The sequence below is a fragment of the Vicugna pacos genome, unplaced genomic scaffold (genome assembly GCF_048564905.1).
Source record: "Vicugna pacos unplaced genomic scaffold, VicPac4 scaffold_21, whole genome shotgun sequence".
NCBI classification, from domain to species: domain Eukaryota; kingdom Metazoa; phylum Chordata; class Mammalia; order Artiodactyla; family Camelidae; genus Vicugna; species Vicugna pacos.
Genome location: NW_027328742.1, coordinates 10,009,248 through 10,024,929, shown reverse-complemented (window position 1 = coordinate 10,024,929; position 15,682 = coordinate 10,009,248). Strand labels below are relative to the sequence as shown.

The window sequence follows — 15,682 nt, the reverse complement described above, 5'->3', positions numbered from 1 at the left end:
ATCGAATGCTTATCCTCTTCATCCACCACGAGTCTTTTCAATCTCTCTCAGGGCTTTGCGGTCTTCAGGAAGGCCGCCCTTTGTCAAATACTGCAGAATTTGAAGCCATCAGCTAACTGGGCTTTGCCATTTATAGTTTATGTAGCATATAGTGTGATGCGTTTCCACTCCTGTCAGTGGGAAGAGTCTTTTCTTGATTAGACTCAGTTGAGAAAGAATCCCCTTCGGACATTTACATAAAAACTATGAATAAATTAGTTACTATGTCATTAACATATTGCCCCTTAACTATGAGGGGCACTCCTACTAAACCATTCACAGGCAATAGAGTGCAGGCTTTCATAATACTATTGAATATTAGGGAGCTTCATGGTAAAGACTCATGGTGAAGACTCCTGAGTCACAGAAACCAACAGCTCAAGATTTTGTTTTCTTCATGTATGATGTACTTTGGAGATAAGCATCTTTATGCATGTAATGGTCATCTGGAAGTCATTTCCTGATATTCCTTTGAACTAAATTCCAACAATTCTTTGCTCTATTATATTTTCCAGAGACAATTTAGTTTTACTATGTTCAGGCCACAAGATACACCACAAGCAACAAGGCACAGCTCATGATGAATATTTTTGATTTACATGTTTTAGAGTTTTACATGAATTTCTGATTTTTCACTTATAGTCATTTAGTGTCTTACAAACAAAGGAACAAACTCCAACACTGGGCAGGGGGACATAATAAATGTTCATAAAATTACCAGAACAATTCCATAAGAATATTGTTTCAAAGTAATCAGAGCTGGTATAAATAGATGGTAGTAAAAACGGAGTAGGTGTGATTTAATAACAGCAGCTACTAATAATTGAGAATTTATGTGTAAAGCCCTGCCATCTACATCTTATGTGCATTATTTTATTCAATCCTCACAAAAATTCTGTACACATTAGCCCCATTCTACAGATGGTAAAACTGTGGTTTGGAGCTGTGAAATTACTCCCCCAACATCACATACTTAGGGAAGGCCAAACTGGGATTCAATGCAAGATGTTTTACTCTCAATGCTATGTGTTCCAGCATTTCACCACTTCCATGAAATTCATGTGGCTATAAGTAATAGTCTACTCTTCTGGAGCTGCATTTTGAATATTCATTAATGACTAATCTAATTTTTCTAATTGCTTGTCTATTGCCTTCTCCCTCTGTACTACTTTCTCTAATTATTCATAGTGAGTGATTGGGGGATGATGCATAACCGTTACAATTTTTTTTAATTTAATGAAATTAGAAGTAATTTTGAGGTGGTGTTGATCAAGACAGTAGAGTAGGAACTCACCTCCTCCCATGAACACAGTAAGAATACATCTACATGTGGAACAGTACTCACTAAAAACTAACAAGACTGGCAAAAAGACCCCGTACAACCAAGGCTATAAGAAAGATTAACATGGAATCAGGTATGAAGGAAGAGAAGTGATCAGGTCAGGACCCGTGTCCTTGGGAAGGGATACAGAGGAAAGAGAGACTACACAGGTGGAGATCCTTCCTGCAGAGTGAGATGTTAGCCGGCATACTGGGCCTCCCAGTCCTGCAGTACAAAACAGGGAAGACAAGCCCTCTTGGCTGGTTGGAGGGCTGGTGGGAATAACAGGAGGGCTTTAGGAAGTCTGAAGTCCACTTATGAGGAGTGTGTGCATGCCTGCTTGCTCCAGAAGCAGGCTGGAGAGGGCAGAATGAAAACTACACAAGTGGCTGGTTAGTTTCCTACAATCACCACTGCATACACCCCAGCCTGAGCCAAACAAATGCTCCAGCCCCAGTGGGGAGCTTGGCTGTGGACAGAGATGTGGCTTAGATCTGAAGTGGCAAAGTTGTCTCAGAGCAGGGCAGAGATATCCTTACTGGTGCTTACACAGGCAGCTCATCAGAAACAGCCCCATTTCTCTCTGCAGCCGGACTGCCATAGCCCATGTCCCAACACACATCAAGAGCCCACACAGGCTTCACCTGCTCTGTGGTACAGTTCCATACCAAGTTGAGGGTGGATAAGGCCTAGCAAAGAGCCCATCTGTGAGGGACAAATAAGGCTCAGACCTGAAGGAGTATTAGAGCACAGCAGGGACAGTCATTACTAGCACTTACACAGGTAGTGCACCCGAAGCAGTCTGGATCTCTGACCCTGGCCAGATGGCCAAAGCCCATGCCCTGACACAGGCCGAGTGCCCACAATGGCCCCTCTTCCTCCAGCACTGTTCCCTTCTGGGGTGATGGTGCTGGGACTGGCGGGGAGGGGAACACACCTAAAGGGAACAGAGCTAGCTCAGATCAGAAGCTCAGGGCTTCTGCTTAGCAACTTGAAATTAATCCTGCAACTGATAGGGCAGTGATGGCCACTGAGAAGAGGGGAAGGCCTGGGTTGCCCCTGACTCTGGCTCTAGCCCCTCCATCTCCAGCTTCACCTCCTACCAAGGTGAGAGTTCCCAGCATACCCAGGGGAAAGACGTGACTCATATCCATGTCAGATTCAGCACTCCCACCAACACCATGCAGATTGTGTTGGGATGCTCCCACACAAGGGCACCACTTGAAGACTAGAATAGGTAACTGTTTCACTTAATTTCACAGAGACAGAGAAAGTTAAGCAAAATGAGAAGACACATAAATTTGTCTTAATTGACAGAACAAGAGAAAATGCCTGAAAAAGCAACTAATGAAACAAACAACTTACAAGATAAAGAATTCAAAGCATTAGCAGTATGAATGCTAAATGAATTAGGGAAACAAATAGATGAATATACTGAAAATTTTAACAAGGAACTAGGAAATATAAAGAATAACCAGTCAAAACTGGAGAATACAATAAGTGAAATGAAATACACACTAGAAGGAATTAATAGCAGACTAGGTGATAGAGAAGAAAATATAAGTGATCTGGAAGATAGAATAATGGAAATCACACAATCAGAACAACAAAAAGAAAAACAAATTTAAAAATAAGAACAGTTTAGGGGAACTGTGGGACAACATTAAATGTACCAATATTCGTGTTATGTGGGTCCCAGAAGGAGAACAGGGAGAAGGGTGTCAAAAATGTACCTGATAAAAATGATGGCTGAAAACTTCCCCAAATTGAGGAAGGAAACTGATATCCAGATACAGGAAGCACAGAGGGTCCCAAATAAGATGAATTCAAATAGAGTCATGAAGATAAATCATAATTAAAATTGCAAAAGTTAAAGAAAGGATTCTAAAAGCATCAAGAGAAAAACAAAGAGGACTATACAGAGGAATGCAAGGCTATCACCTGATTTTTCTGCAGAAACTTTACAGGCCAGAAAGGTGTGTCATGATATATTCAAAGTGATAAAAAGGAAAAACCTGCAACCAAGGATACTGTAACCAGAAAGATTATTATTTAGAATTAAAGGTGAGATTAAAAACTTCTCAGACAGGCATAAACTAAAAGAGTTCATCAATACTAAGCCTATCCTAAAAGAAATGTTAAAGGGTCTTCTTTAAGTGGGAGAGAAAAGGCTGTAACAAGAAGTAAGAATACATAAAAAAGGAAAAATCCCACCAGTAGGGCAAATATATAGTAAGGGCTGAGAATGAACTAATTAAACAAGCTAGTACAAAGATCAAAAGTCAAACAATTGTAAACACAAATATAATTACAATAATCAGGAAAAGGAAAAATATGAAGATGTAAAATATGACCCAAAAAACCCCAAAATGTGGGGGAGGGGAGTAAAAAGGGTAGATCTTTTAGAAGATGTCTGAACTTAAAGGACTAACAGGTTGAAACAAGTAGATACAGGTCAACATATATGAATTCATGGTAACCACAAACTGGAAACCTACAGTAGATAAACAAAAACTAAAGAGAAAGGACACAGAGAACCCAGACATACACTAATGAAAATCATCAAACCACAGGGGAAGAAACAAAAGGAAAGGACACAGTAGAACTAAAAAATGACAATAAAACAAGTAATAAAGTGGGAATAAGTACATACCTATTGGTAATTACTTTAAATGTCAGTGGACTAAATGCTATAATCAAAAGATACAGGGTAGCTAATTGGATTAAAAAAACAAGACTCATCTACATGTTGCTTACAAGAGACTTACTTCAGAGCTAAAGACACATAGAGATCAAATGTTAGGGGATAAAAAATTATGTTTCATGAGGATGGAAATGACAAGAAAGCAGGGGTAACAATATCATACCAGACAAAACAGACTTTAAAACAGTTTATAACAAAAGACAAAGGGCAATATATAGCGATAAAAAGATCAAGAAGATATTATACATGTCAACATATATGAAACCAATACAGGAGTGGCTAAATATGTAATACAAATATTAACAGATAAATTATTGTACAATAATACACTAACAGTAGGGAACTTTAGCACCTCACTTACATTAATTGACAGATCATTTGGATAGAAAATCAATAAGGAAATAGTAGTCATAGATGACATAATAGACTAGTTGGATTTATTAGATACTTAAAGGACATTCCATTCCAAAATAGCACAGTACACATTCTTTTCAAGTGCACAAAGGACATTCTCCAGGATAGATGACATGCTAGGCCACAAAACAAGTCTCAACAAATTTTAAGAGGATAGAAATTATATCAAGCATTTTTTCCCACTACAGTGGTATGAAATGAAATCAACTACAGAAAGAAGAATGGGAAAAGCACAAACATGTGGAGAGTAAACAACATGCTACTAAAAAACCAATGGGTCAATGAAGAAATCAAAGAAGAAATCAGAAAACATCTTGAGACATATGAAAATGGGAACACAACCTTCCAAAACCTATGGGATGCAGCAAAAGCAGTTTTAAGAGCAAAGTTCTTAGCTCTATAAGCCTACTTTAAGAAACAAAAATCTGAACAACAACAAAAAAATCTAACCTACCATCTAAAGGAATTATAAAAAGAAAAAAAGCCCAAAGTCAGCAGAAGGAAGGGGAAAATAAAGATCAGAGAGGAAGTAAATAAAATATTGACCAAAGAAAAGTATTAGGAAGGATCAACGAAACCAAGAGCTGCTTAAAAAAAAAAAAAACACAAATGATAAACCTTTAGCTAGGCTCATCAAGAAAAAAAGAGAGAACTCAAATAAATCAAGCAACGAAAGGGGAAATAACAAACAATACCACAGAGACAAAAAATTATAAGAGAATACTTTGTATAGTTATATGCCAACAAATTGGATAATGTAGAAGAAATGGATAAATTTCTAGAAACATACAGCCTCCTCGACTGAATCAGTGAGAAACAGACAATCTGAACAGTCTGAACACTAGTAGTGAAATTTAATTTGTAATAATAATAATAATAATAATAATAATAATAATAATAATAATAATAATAATAAACTTCAAGCAAACAAAATTCAGGACTGGATGGTTTCACATGGGAATTCTACCAAACATATAAATAAGAGATAATATCTGTCCTTCTCAAGGTATTTCAAAAAATTGAAGAGGATAGAACACTCCCAAATTCATTCTATGAGGCCACCATTACCCTGATACTAAAACTAGACAAAGATACTACCAAAAAAGAAAATTATAGACTACTATCTCTGATGAACATACAAGCAAAAATCCCCAACAAAATATTAGCAAACTGAATTCACCAATATATTAAAAAGAATCATACACCATATCAAATGGGATTTTTTCCAGATTGCAAGAGTGGTTCAACATACACAAATTAACCAATGTGATAAACAACATTAACAAAAAGAAGAACTAAAATTACACGATCATCTCAATACATGCAGAAAAAGCACTTTACAAAATTCAACATCCATTCATTATAAAAAAACTTCATCAAAGTGAGTATAGAGGGGACATATCTCAACATCGTAAAGGTCATTTATGACAAACCCACAGGTAATATCAGACTCAATGGTGAAATGCTGAAAGGCTTTCCTCTAAAATTACAGACAAGACAAGGATGCACAATCTCACCACTTCTATTTAACACTATATTGCAAGTCCTCATCACAGCAATCAGACAAAAGAATGTCATTCAAATAGAAGAAAAGAAGTAAAGCTGTTACTATTTGCAAATAATGTGATACTATATATAGAAAACCCTAAAATCTCCACCAAAAACTATTAGAATTAATGAATGAATTCAGTAAAGTTGTAGGACACAAGATTAATATACAGAAATCTGTTGCATTTCTACACACTAATAATGAACCATCAGAAAAAGAAAGCAAGAAAACAATTCTGCTTAAAATCACATCAAAAATCTAGGAATAAACTTAACCAAAGAGGTTCAAGGTTTATACTCTGAAAACTGTAAAACACTGATGAAGGAACTTGAAAATGATAAAAAGAAGTGGAAAAATATCCTGTAATCTAGAATTGTAACTATTAATATTATTAAAATGACTATACTATGCAAAGCAATCTACAGATTTAACATAGTCCTTATCAAAATATCCATGACATTTTTCACAGAACTAGAACAAATAATCCTAAAATTTACATGGAACAACAAAAGACCCTGAACTGCCAAAGCAATCTTCAGAAAAATGAACATCATTCAGGAGGCATCATGCTCCCTGACTTCAGACTATAGTACAAAGTTACAGTAATCAAAATAGCACAATACTGGTACAAAAATGGACACATAGATCAATGGAACAGAGAGACAAGAAATAAACCCACACACTCATGGTTGATAAATCTATGACAAAGGAGGCAAGGGTTTAATGGTTAAAAAACAGTCTCTTCAATACTGGGAAAACTAGAGAGCTACATGTAAAATTAGATCAGAAAATTTTATCACACATATAGAAAAATAAATTCAAAATGGATTAAAAACTTAAATGTAATACCTGAAATTATAAAACTCATAGAAGAGAACATATGCAGAACACTCTAACATTAATCATAGCAATAGTTTTTTGGATCTGTCTCCTAAGTCAAAAGAAATAAAAGCAAAAATAAACAAATGGGATCTAATTTAACTTGTAAGCTTTTGCAAACCAAAGGAAACTATCAACAAAATGAAAAGACAACCTGAATGGAAGAAAATATTTCCAAATTATATGACTGCTAAGGGGTTAATACCCCAAATATAAACAGCTCATACATTACAAAATTTTTAAAAACCGAGTTTAAAAATGGGCAGAAGATCTTAATAGACATTTTTCCTAAGAAGACAAACAGACGGCCAACAGGCACATGAAAAGGGGCTTAATATCACCAATCATCAGAGAAATGCAAATAAAAACAACAGTGAGATATCACCTCACATCTATCAAATGGCTATCATCAAAAAGTCTACAAATAATGAATGTTGGGGAGGATGTGGAGAAAAGGGAATTCTTGTACACTACTGATAAAAATGTTAATTGGTGCAGCCACTATAGAGGTTCCTCAAAAAATTAAAACTAGAACTACCATATGATCCAGCAACTCCACTCCTGAGATGTGGAAGCAATTTAAGTGTCCATCAACAGATGAGTGGATAAAGAAGATGTGGTACACACAATGGAATATTACTCAGCTATAAAAAAGAATGAAATTCTTCCATTTGCAATGTGAATATACCTAGAGATTATTATCTTTCTTTTTTTAATTAAAGTATATCAGTTTACAATGTTGTGTTAATTTCTAGTGTACAGCACAGTAGTTCAGTCATACACATATATACATATAGTCTTTTTCATATTCTTTTTCATTATAGGTTAGTATAAGATAGTGAATATAGTTCCTTGTGCTATACAGTATAAACTTGTATCTATTTTATGTACAGTAGTTAGTATCTTCAAATCTCATACTCCAATTTATCCCTTCCCATCCCGTTTCCCCGCAGTAACCATGTTTGTCTTCTATGTCTGTAAGTCTGTTTCTGTTTTGTATTTATGCTTTGTTTTTTTTTTCTTAGATTCCACATATAAGTGATATCATATGGTATTTTTCTTTCTCTTTCTGGCTTACTTACCTTAGAATAATAATCTCCAGGTCCATCCATGTTGCTGCAAATGACGTTATCTTATTCTTTTTATGGATGAGTAGTATTTCATTGCATAAATATACCACAGCTTCTTTATCCAGTCAACTGTTGATGGACATTTAGATTGCTTCCATGTCTTGGCTATTGTAAATAGTGCTGCTGTGAACATTGGGGTGCATTTATCTTTTCAAATTAAAGTTCCCTCTGGATATATGCCCAGGAGTGAGATTGCTGGATCATATGATAAGTCTATTCCTAGTCTTTTGAGGAATCTCCATACTGTTTTCCACAATGGCTGCACCAAACTACATTCCCACCAGCAGTGTAGGTTCCCTTTTCTCCACTTCCTCTTCAGCATTTATCATCTGTGGACTTTTGAATCATGGCCATTGTGACTGGTGTGAGGTGATACCTCATTGTAGTTTTGATTTATATTTCTCTGATAATTAGTGATATTGAGCATTTTTTCATGTACCTATTGGCTATTTGTATGTGTTTATTGGAGAATTGCTTTTTTAGGTATTCTACCCATTTTTGGATTGGGTTGTTTTTTAAAAAATTATTAAAGTGTATGGCCTATTTATATATTCTGGAAATTAAGATCTTGTCAATCTTATCTTTCGCAAATATTTTCTCCCATTTCATAGGTTGTCTTTTTGGTTTGCTTATGGTTTCCTTTGCTGTCAAAAACTTATAAGTTTAATTAAGTCTCATTTATTTATTTTTGCTTTTATTCCTATTGCCTGGGTAGACTGCCCTAGGAGAACATTACAAAGATACATATCAGAGAATGTTTTGCCTATGTCTTCTTCTAAGAGGTTTACAGTGTCTTGTCTTACAGTGTTTAAGTCTTTAAGCAACTTTGAGTTTATTTTTCTGTATGGTGTGAGGGAGTATTCTAACTTCACTGATTTACAAGCAGCTATCCAGTATTCCTGACACCATTTGCTGAAGAGACTGTCTTTACTCCATTGTATATTCTTGCCTCCTTTGTCAAAGATTACTTGACCAAAAGTCGGTGGGTTTATTTCTGGACTCTCTATTCTGTTCCACTGATCCATATGTCTGTTTCTGTATAAATACCATGCTGTTTTGATTACTGCAACTCTGTAGTATTTTCTGAAGTCTGGGAGGGTTATTCCTCCAGCTTCACTCTTGTTCTTCAGCATTGCTTTGGCAATTCTGGGTCTTCTGTGATTCTATATAAATGTTAGGATTATTTGCTCTAGTTCTGTGAAAAATGACCTGGGTAATTTGATAGGAATCACATTATATCTGTAGATTGCTTTAGGTGTTATGGCCATTTTAACAAGATTAATTATTCCAATTCAAGAACAAAGAATATTTTTCCATTTATTTAAGTCATCTTTAATATACTTAGTCAATGTTTTGTAGCTTTCTGTATATAAGTCTTTCACTTTCTTGGTCAGATTTATTCCTAAGTATTTTACTTTTTTAGATGCGATTTTAAAAGGGATTGTTTCTTTACTTTCCTTTTCTGATTTTTCATTGTTAGTGTAAAGACATGTAACTGACTTCTGTATGTTAATCTTTAGGTTGTTATTCTTAGTGAAATATTTCAGACAGAGAAAGACAAATATATTATCACTTACATGTAAAGTCTAAAAATGAAAGAAGCAAATGTTTACAATGAAACAGAAGAGATTCATAAATATAGACAACAAAGCAGTGATTACCAATGGGGAAGGAAAGAGGTAAGGAGCAAGACTGGGGTATGGGATTAAGAGATATGAACTATTGTGTATAAAATAAATAAGCAACAAGAATATATTGTACAACATAGGGAAATGCAGTAATTATTTTGTAACAATCTTAAATGAAGTATAATCTATAAAAATACTGTATTACTTATTGTATACCTAAACTAACATAATATTTTAAATCAACTATACTTCAATGAAAAATAAATACATATCACCATAGCTCAAAAATAGTAATTCTGAAAATTTGGGGCATTTCATAAAACAACAGACTGTATTATTATGGTGGATTTCACTGAGAAACTTCCTTGTTGCGTATGAAGTTCTAAAAAGATGATAGCAGAAGTTAATGACTGTGTATGTACTTAATGCTAAAAGAATCAACATGGTGATGTTGGGTTGTATTTTAATAGGGCTTTGGGTGGTCCATTATTAGAGAAGTGGTCTGCCTCATCTGCCCAGAATTAACCCAAATTATGCCTGTTGTCTCTGCTTAAATGTTAATAGTGCCTCTTCCTCTCTCAAAAAAATTTTTTTTTGAATAATTTTACCATCATTCTTTTCATGAACAATCCCTGTCTAGATAAACAAAGATCATCACTCTTTGGGGTCTGGTACCCAAATCTGGAAGGTGAATTTTGTATTTCATTGGAAACCAAAGTCTGGTGTAGACACCAGGAGGAATTGGTGGAGTTGTCAGCTGCTTGCACCTCTGATGAGTTTGGGAAAACAGATCTGTTCAAAATCACTAGCCTCTCAGCGAAAACTGCAGGATGGTCAACTTCAAATACTACATATCTCAGTGAGCAGACGTTATCTACACATTTGTTTCTTCACTTCCTCTTCTCCACATGTTCCCGTCTCCTCACTCAAATAGCTATTAACAATAACTCTGAGAAGCAGTGGGAACTAATGACAAGTTTCATCCCCTCAGTTTAATAATGCAGCCCTAATTCTCATGTATTCATTATCCCCCAGCACCAAACCATTTCCATTTGCACACCAAAGCAATCCTCCATATCTTTAGTGTTGATGTCAGCTTGATCTGCACTGATCACCTTCATTAAGAACACACATTTACTGAGTAATGTGATCCAAAAACAGATGCTTCCCAAATAAACCACTCATTGTATTGATGAAAACAACAGCATGAAGGTCAAAAGCCCTTGAGTTTCCCCATTTACCAAAGGGAAAAGTAGATAAAGAATGACTAGCTCATTAATTTTGTCATTCATTGAACAAACACATCAGCTATGTTTTAGGCACTCTGATCACAGGTAGGACACAAAGATGAATAACAAAACACGGAAGAGACTCTTAAGGAGGCAGATGTCCAATGCAGAAGAGAGTCAGAATCCTGTATCTGGAAAGGAGAGGATCCAAGACATTTTGTCCTGATTGGAATCCCAGGAAATTTAGTCTATGCTATGGAAGGGATCATGTTGGCCCACTGGCTACAGAGCACAAAAGAGAAGCAGATCTGAGAGTCAAAGATGGCAGGGTTAAGAGCTAAGTGCGGTAAGAGGGAGGGCGGTTACAACTTCAATATAGGAATTCTTGAGGGATACAATTCAGTCCATAACAGAAGTGGGCAAAGAAGCAGAAATAAAGTAGCTAATGGGGCAGGAACTGGATATACCAAGATGGAGCAGGAGACAGACAGAACCTGGGCAGAGTCCCTGAGGCACTGGCGTATAGAGTTTTTTGTTTGTTTTTTAACTCGACTTCTGAAGCTCACATGTGAGGAGAGAGGTACTCAGGAGAGGAGTCCATTCTAGGAGAGAGATCGATACATCATGGGAGAAGAGCTCACCTGGGTGGGTGAGTGGCTGGTTTTCTGGGAGCCCTGAAGGGAATTACACTAGGTCACACCCAAGGGCCATTCACCCTGTTCCCTTTTTCATCTGATACCATAAGAGGCTGTCAAGGAAAAAGCACAGTTACCTTCCCTTATTTAACCTTAACTATTCACAAACCCTAAGCTCTTAGGAGCTGCTTTGGTCCTATAGGACAATATTCTCCAAAACACTTTGGGAAACCATTTGCTTTTACTTGTTAGTATGTGTGTGTGGTGGGGAAGATGGTTGGGTAAACAATGTCCACACCTACTGTGTGAAGGGTGTTCTTCTTGTTTGCTGCTTGAAAAAAAAAAAAAACACCTCATTTAAGTTTCACATGATCAACATTCCTTTTCCTAGTATTTCCAGTATTTATCCCATTCAAGTTTCACAGGGATACTCCTTATCCTAATATTTTCTAGTACTGGTATGTCAGCGTGTCTTCTTAATCTTATCTTCCAGATTACACTTCAAATCAGGACACTTTGTTCCAACTTAATTACCACCTCTATTACCATAGTAGAGGTCAGGGGTTTTCAGAGTGTGGTCTCCATATAGCAGCATCAGCATTACTAAGAACTCGTTAGAAAAGCAAATTCTCCACCCTGCCCCCACTGATCACTACCAGATATACAGAATCAGGAATTCTAGGGGTGCAGCCCAGAAACTTGAGTGAACTGCCCTCCAGATGATCCTGGTTGCTAGGCCAGTGTCATTTCTCACCTGGTCTGGTGCACAGCCTCCTAACTGGTACCGCCACTTAGACACTATCTATTCTCTGTGGAAGAGCAAATGTGACCTCTTCAAAATGTCAATTAGATAGTTTAATTCCCCTGATAAAAACTTTTAAAGCAAAGCCTTCCCATACCACTGGTACCTGGTACATGAGAGACATTTACTAAACAATCACTGAATAAATTACCTAATTAGGAAAGTGTATTTTGTTTAATTTTATTGAATTTACATTTGTCTCTTGTTAGTTTTTGTATGTTTATATTCTAAAGAGCCCTGTTCTTTTATCACTTCTCTCTAGATATCTCCATCTTTTAGATCATTTCAGTTAACCATTAGTAAGCTCTACAAAATGAAGCACCTTCTAGCATGATACAACACGGGCTGATCTCCACAAGTTCATATGCTAGTAGAAAAACAGATATGTACACACCTTCTTAAAAAATAACTTTATGGTAGTTGCCATAATATATGGTAATAAAGGTAATATTTGAACTGAGTCCAAAAGGAAAAGAAATAATTCTCCAGAGAATTTTATAACAATATTCCTGGCAGAGGAATAGCCTTTGCAAGGGCACTAACCTATGAAGAAAAGATGAGAAGTTCAGAGTGGTTTGCTCTAGGGAAAGAGAAACTGCACATGAGGCTGAGGAGTTGAGAGTCGACCCTACCTATAGCAAAGGACCCTATAAACAAGGGAGTTTACATTTCACCTTGGGGAGAATGGGATTCTCCGTATTGTTTTCCATAATGGCTGCACCATTTTGCATTCCCACCAATAATGTACAAGGATTCTAATTTCTCCACATCTTTGCCAATGCTTATTGTCTTTTGTATTTTGACAGGAGTCATCCTAAGACATGTGGAGTAACAGCTCATTGTACTTTTGATTTGCATTTCCTGATGATCAGTGACACTGAGCATCTTTTCTTGAAAGCAGAGATTTTTTTAATCTGGACTGGGGGAGGACCATATCTGAGTTTAGGGTCCCTCTGGTGGTAATACGGGGGATGGACTAGAGAAGCAGACAGGAGCCACAAAGCCCATACAGAGACTGTAATTTCTGAAACTTCTCTGCTGCTCTTCCTTCTTTCTTATGTGGAGGATACCAGGGCCAGTTCTTATCATATTAGATGAGGTAATGGTCCACAGTGTTCCCTTCAGTTGCTCTGGGTTTAGTCAAAGTTTCATCAGTTTCAGAATCATGTGGGCTCAGTGTGAAGTAACATTCCCTTGAGCCCAATGTGTGTTCTGTCACCTGTGAATCTCCTTTGGGGTACCTTTCCCCATGCCCTCTCTAGGTTCCCACTCGTACAGTGGCCCCACTGACTACAGCATCACATATTCACTATTCCTGCTTTTTAAATCTCTTCCTATTCATACCTATTTCCCAGTACTCATGTAATCCCAATCTTTTATGTCAGGAAGGGGCATTAAGAAGTATCTAATTTATTCTGCAAATACAGAAATTAGTACTTAAATAGATGAGCGATTTATCTTAAGTTACACACCTGGTTAGTGTCAGAGGTGGGACTTGACTCTTACCACCACAAATTATTTGTTCCCTAAATGAAATCCCTGTGATACATGCATACAGGGGATAAATAATGATAATTATAATAATAACCCTGTAGCAGTATGCACAGTGATTTTATTTATAAAGTGATTACCGTATCTGTTATGTTATTTATATTAAACTACATGAGGGAAGTACCTTAATCATTCCCATTTTATTGACCAAGACCACTGAATTTAGAGAGACTGAATGACTTGCTGAGATGCCCATGGTCTGTGCTGGCGGAGAGGACTCAGAAATTGAGGCACTCTTTTTTTTTTTCCCCAGGCTTCGTTCACTTTATTTTTTGCATATAAAACTATGTGGTGGCCACAGCTGGAGCCTGGGTCCTCTGCACAGAGACTCTGGTGTGGGTCTTTATGAAATGGTCAGTGAATTACTGATAGGGAGACTTGGTGAACACAGTCTCTCTCCAAAGATCAAGGGTGAGATAGCTGTAGGTCTTAGAGATGGCATCAAAGGTGACCTTGGCAAAGTTGGCCAGGGTGGTAGTGCAGCCCCTGGCAGAAGTGGAGCAGTCATCAATACCAGCCATCAGCAGCAGCATCTTGGGCACCGAGGCTGAAACAATGCCAGCGTCCCTGGGTGCAGGGATGAGGCACACCAGCACAGAACCACAGCAGCCAGTCACCTTGCAGGGAACAGTGTGGGGCTTACAGGTCTTGTTCCCTCAATAGCCTCGCTGCACAGGGACAATGGAAAGCTTGGCCAGGCTGATGGCCCCCCGGATGGCTGTGGCTACCTCCTTGGAGCACTTAACACCCAAACCGACATGTCCATTGTAATCCCCAATGGCGACAAATGCCTTGAACCTGATCTGCTGGTCAGCACAGGTCTGCTTTTACACAGGCATAATCTTCAAAACCTCATCCTTCAGAGATGCCCCCCAAAAAGTCAATGATCTCAGGTTCCTTGATGGGCAGGGAGAAGAGACAGATCTCCCCCAGGGACTTGATCTTCATGTCCTTCACCAAGTGGCCCAGCTCGGTGACGGGGAGCCACTCCTTATCTTCTGCCTTGCCTCTGCGAGCTCTGCGGCTGTGACTCCGGCCCCCAACGCCGCTGCCGAAGCCTCCACAGAAGCCACCAGCTGCCTCCCATCCCAGGGACCCCGGGGCCTCCGGGCCCTTACGTAGCACCAGCGTCATCCACCATCTGGTACGCTCTCGGAAAAGAAGCACTCTGATTCTTAATCTACACCCTTTCTATCACACTCTGTGGTCTTGAGTGCATACCAGGCTGTAAATGAGGCCTCATATCTCCATGACACCACCTTTGGGTATCCTGGGGTTTGTACACCTCAACACTGTCTATGGGACAAGGATTTGAAATTTTCCACCTGGTGGTTTACTTAAATAAGGTAGCCATGAACAACATCTTGATTAAAATACATCTGAAATCAGAGACTTTGGATATGCAAGGTTTTGATAAATTATAAGAAACCCATAAAATAAGCAGAAGGGAAATTAGGAATAAGAATGAGAAAAATACAATTAATATGGAATTGCAAAAAATCAGGTACAGGGAAGTTGTGCAAATACAGTGGAAATTCCGGGGAACATCCCCACTTTCCTCAATGCCACAAGTAAATAGACAACAAGAAAACCAAACGATGGTTCTGGTGTTCACGCAGACCCAAAACAGAGCCATGCACATCAATAGCATCCCCTGAGCCCACGCAAGGAAAAGTGTCTCTCAGAATTCCAACACTGCCTTGTATTTGAAACTACATTACACCTCTACAAAGTTTGCTAACTCACTGAACATTTCCTAATGACAGATTTAGTAATACCTATTTAGTAAGTGCTTACTATC

The 15,682-nt window shown here is 37.7% G+C and overlaps 1 pseudogene; it reads right to left on the bottom strand.

The window, feature by feature from the left end:
* Nucleotides 1–14,165: 14,165 nt before the first annotated feature.
* Nucleotides 14,166–15,022, bottom strand: LOC102535896 (small ribosomal subunit protein uS5 pseudogene; annotated as a pseudogene).
* Between the last annotated feature and the right edge of the window lie 660 nt (nucleotides 15,023–15,682).